Genomic DNA, 5,303 nt, shown 5'->3' with positions numbered 1-5,303 from the left:
TAATGTGAAGGTTCGGAAATACAGGAAACTAAATGAAGACGACATGTTTCATTATTGACCAACACAACAGTGAACATAAAAAACACAACTAAAAAGTATGGCAGACTAAGTCAGGTTCAACCCATTTTATTGAGCTTTTGGCTCCCTGACTATTTACTCACAGGGGGGCAAGAAAAGAAGGAACAGGCCTAAATAAAATAATTAGAAATAAAGGTGTTTATACCAAATATTGACTTTCAAGCTGCTTAGAATCATGAAAATAGTCTTTTTTTTTGCCTCTCAACGTGTATTTCCATTTATGTTTGCTCATGTTACAATGAATTACTGCACCCATTTCCTGTTTCCCTGGCAAAATATAAAGAAATGAGAGGCAGCTTGAGACTCTCGCACAGCACCATGAAGGTTTGAAGCCTGAATTTTGAGAGAGATTTTCCACTCCAAAGTGTTCTCTGTTAACCACTGATGGATGTCTTGATGCTGCCAGGACCAAGCCCTTCGGCACCGTGCCTGATGTCTTCCCTCAGAATAGAGTTTCTCACTCACATTTGTGGTTACTTTCCATTCTTGTGTTCTGTGAGCCATTTCTTTGGAGAAGTGCTTTGCCTCCAAGTAAGTAAAAAAATAAAAAATAAAAAATGGCTTATACATTGTACACAACTTTATTACAGAAACATTTCAAAATCCAAGAATGAACATAAGGAACACAAACACAAACAACATAAGTAGTGCTTGTGAAGGTTTAGAGGTCTGTGGGGTTCATTTTCAAGTTTCAGATGCTTATAATTATGCAAGACCAGTGGAATTTACTACTGTACTGGAGTCTTTATTCAGCTTCAGAGGAAACTGTTTGGATGCAGGGATGGTCACTTCCTTCCTGTGCAGAAGAGAACCAAACATCAACTTTTGGACCCCTATTTAAGGTGGTTTAGGTGAGCAACAGGTTGACTAGATTCACTTAATCATGGTTAAAAATATAAATGCATTTGCCTCGTCGTTCAAAATGAGTTTATTTAGCTTGAAATTAGATTTGAAGCTTTAGCTAAATACTGGGATCAGGGATTGAATCAATACCTCTAATCAGCTGTTTATGGAGTGTCAGAGCTTCCCGAGCCACATATTGGAGAAAAGCAGGACCATCCACAACCAGATCTGCTGGCACCAGGATGGTTATCGGGGCTGAGTCCAATATGCAGACAACCACACTTCTGTCCCCTATAGGCGTGTTATTCTTCATTTGCTGCTGCAGATTCACCTGAGGAATTAGATGAAGGGAAATTGCACCAGATCATGACTGACACATAGAATAGTAGTAGGGATCCCATTGATGAGGACGCTAAACAAAAACTCAATTGAAACAACAATGGGGTAACATCTGTTCAATGTTTAAAGGGGAACTGCGGTATTTTCAACATTAAGCCTCTTTTCTGAGTCGTCTGCAATGTTTTAGAACCCCCCTCACCGCTTTTTTGATGTTTACTGCTGTCTTTTGCTGTAATTTTGATTCTTCTCAACCTGCTTCAGAATGGCAAGTCATGCGCATGTCTAGAAAGGTCCGTAAAAGCACAATAAAGGTCCGTTTTCAAAATAATCAACTCACCGGAGTGGTTACTGGTGTGCACTGGTAATCCATATCAAATTTCGTTGCGAAAAGTGGCTTCTGTCGTGTTTTATTTGGCAGCTCGTTCATGCTCGCACTATTTTCTTAGCGGTGGCGGAGTAACAGTGCACACCAGTAACCACTCCGGTGAGGTGATGATTTTGAAAACGGACGTTTATTGTGCTTTTACGGACCTTTCTAGACATGCGCATGACTTGCCGTTCTGAAGCAGATTGAGATGAATCAAAATTAGGCAAATACTGGAGACAGCAGTAAACATAAAAAAAGCGGTGAGGGGCTTAATGTTGAAAATACCGCAGTTCCCCTTTAAGTAACATGATTTCCACTCAAGGTCTCTTTTGGCTCAAAATCAAATTCTTGCCGGGAAAAATAAGACATGTGAAGTGTATTATGTGTAATGTCCGTAACTGATATCTGATATCTTATTGCAGGATTAATACTAAGCACTGATCCAAATAAAAGCATTAAGGTGCATTTGGCACCTAGCAACCCGGATAACCGATGATTCTGACCAATTCAACATCAATTTAAAAAAACATACTGTGGTCACGTTGAAGATTGAAGATGTTATTTGGGCCCGCTGTGGTGTTGGACAGCTGGCAGACCCAGCCGTACTGGTCCTGCATGCTGCTGAGCCATCTCTGAGTGTCTCCTGTGTGTCTCTGGACCAGCTGCAGTCTCTGGTAATACTGCTGACTGGATGCGTTTAGCAGCATGTGCATCTCATCCATCTCAGAGTGTAACTTCTGCACGGAGGGACACTCTGTAAGCAGAGAAGGCATGCGCCAACCCAGATGTGAGAAGGGAGAACAAGGATGAGAAAAAAAAAACGTTCTTTTTATTCTAAGCTTTTCATTTTCTTTGCCTCTAAGTAAAAGTCAACCAGTGACTAAAACATGTATTTATCAGTTCACACTATTCCAACAACAACATGCCAGCATTTTATTATAGGTTAGGTTTTCCTTGTCTTATCGGAGAAATTTTTTTAATATGCCTGAAACCAGTTTAGATGTCTTGCATGCTGATTTTTCCAAATCAGCACAAACTTTCCCAGACTACTCGCATTAACCTTTTTTCTAAGCAGCACATCCTGGAAGTATCTTAACAGTTTTGTATTTATGATAATGGCAACACTAAATTTTTCTTATACAGTGAAACTCACATGACGTTAACATTGAAAATTAAGCACAGGGGAGTCTCAATCAAAAGGATACCAATAACAAATAAAGAAAGAACTGTATTTTAAGCTTACATTCTACATTTTCTACATAAAAGACTTGTTGTTCAGTAACTTTGGACATTTTACTGAGATACACTGAATAACACTGAATTCATGATCAGTTCATTCCTCAGTCAAAGACTATTTTGATTATAAAGTAACCAGTGAAATCATTTAAAGATGACAAAAAAAGATTTATTTGAAGATTTCACTTTTTCAAATGTAGAGATTTGGTGCTTTATGTATTCAACATTTTTGAATAGTCTCCTTGTTTGGAGTTTTGGACAGTTGATGATAGAAAAACAGTCAGTCTGCTGATGTCAAATTTGGCTTTTTCAAAGCAGTTTTCTTGATAGTATTTTTCACATGTTCTTCGCTTGATGCTCAGTCCAAACTATAATTCCTTAAATGATTACCGCAAAATAGTTTAGTCATGATGTGTGTTACAGCCTTTCAGGTAATACAGAATATATACAAAATGTTGTTTGTAAATGATCTCTTTGGTCAAATCTAAGTGGGAAGAGCAGCTTAATAAGTAGAAGTGGAACCTGTAGTTGAGAATAAATATGATTTACCTTTTATCAGGTAATCTTTGCATGTCTCACACAAGTCTTGGAATTGCAAGCAGTCTGATGCCTGTCTGCGGAGTTGTCTGCACAGATATCCACTAGGAGGCTGTCCAAAAGCAGAGAGGGGTCCTGGATCTTTGTACATTAAAACAAAATGACATTACTCATGAGAACATAAAATGAATAAAAGCATTTTCTTTAGAGTGTAGCCTAATTATCAGATACCTCTGTCTGATTGCTGAAAATACTCTTCAGCCTCGTGAATCTCTCCGAACGCATCTGTCGCCATGGAGCTGAATTCCTCCAGCACGTCTCTCCCAAAGTCATAAGCTGAATGAAAGACGTGATCCAAGCCCAAAGTCTTGAAGAAGCCAGCGCTCGATCCGTCCTGCATGGCTGGCAGCGGGCTTAGCTGGAGCCCCGAGGTGAAAGATGTGAGAAAGGAGTGACCAAACACCTGTTGCATCCTCTTGGCCAGAATGATGCTCTGGTTGTACAAGAGGGTGATGTTGGACAGCTGCTGGCTGAACGATGCCTCAGCTTGCCGCAGCTCCAGATTTATTTTATCCTCTGGAACCTGGTTCTCAGCTGAGGGGGGTTTATCTGAATTCTCCTGGTTTTGACTGTAGACATGCTCCGTGGCATCCAACTGGGTGGCCATTTTTCTAAAAAACTCCTCTACCTGCACAGAGAAAGATTCATAGATTCACGTCTGTTACACAGCAGGGTCCCACTGGGGGAACTTTAAGATTTTTTTAAAGTGAACTCAAACCTTGAATGAGAAAGAAGCGAAACCACGGCGACACGTAGACGTATAGAAGGCCTTACAGGAATCTTCTAAACAAGGCCAACACTTTCTGATAGAAGATTTGATTGAGTCTTGACATTGCTGCTCAGCCACCTCGAGTTTCTGCTCTGTTTCCTTGGCCAACTGCATCGCTCCCTGAAAGAACCGCACAACAGAAAACTGCCTCAGACACATTGCCTCTCAATGAGCCACAGCTCCGGCACGTTGCCCTGCTTCTCTTTCCGAAATTACCAGAAAATATATTAATCTGCAGACAGTTAATTTATTCTGACTGTTGTAAAACGACCCCAGCTGTACTTTCACATTCTTGATTGTCTGTCTACTTTGAAGTTTCTCCGTGGCTTTGACTTTAAGAGGCAGAAAAAATTAGGTTGGTTTCAGAGGAAACCACAAAGACTGCCATGAAACTACAATAGTCATGCTTTGTGAAAGGCTGTTTTTAAATAGATATGGTATGATTTATTATGAGTTTCTTACATCAGAAACAATTACAGCAAACCCATACAGTATAAATTATATGGAATTACCCTCTTTTTGACGCTGCTGTGTCTCAGGGCGTCCATCAGGTGTCTGTGCTTCTCTTCTCTCTTCTCCATCATTTCCTTCACCTGCTTCACTCCTAGTATAGTTTGCCTTATCTCCTCATCAACATACTGCTCCCCGGCTGCAGACAGCTCTGCACACACCAGTGAAACACCACATGCTTAACTTCTCCTAAAATCTTTCCAGAGATGCTGTTTGTAGGTGAAGGCCTTACTTTTCAGTAGGTCTTCACTCATCAAAGGAGAGTCAGCTGTGCATAGGACGACTGCGGTGACGCACAGAATTGGAATAAAGAGTCTCCTCATCCTGTCTTAAATCTCGAGAAAAAAAGTGAAGAAGTCATTATTTCTCCGGTGTTAAGTTGGAGACGTCAAGGAGAGCGCCATGCATCAGGTGCACCGTACTGTGACTTCTCACTGCATCAGAGAAAAATAGAAATTCACCACTAGGTGGTGCCATTTCTCCGAATTTAACTGTCAGGCAATTCAAACTAATTCAACATTACGTAAACAAAAATATTCACTCCTTGTATTATCACATTAATAT

The 5,303-nt window shown here is 40.3% G+C and overlaps 1 pseudogene; it reads right to left on the bottom strand.

The window, feature by feature from the left end:
• Positions 1–1,039: 1,039 nt before the first annotated feature.
• Positions 1,040–5,062, bottom strand: LOC142370527 (clusterin-like protein 1; annotated as a pseudogene).
• Positions 5,063–5,303: the final 241 nt, after the last annotated feature.

The sequence above is a fragment of the Odontesthes bonariensis genome, chromosome 20 (assembly GCF_027942865.1).
Source record: "Odontesthes bonariensis isolate fOdoBon6 chromosome 20, fOdoBon6.hap1, whole genome shotgun sequence".
NCBI classification, from domain to species: domain Eukaryota; kingdom Metazoa; phylum Chordata; class Actinopteri; order Atheriniformes; family Atherinopsidae; genus Odontesthes; species Odontesthes bonariensis.
This window is presented reverse-complemented; position numbering and strand designations above follow the sequence as displayed.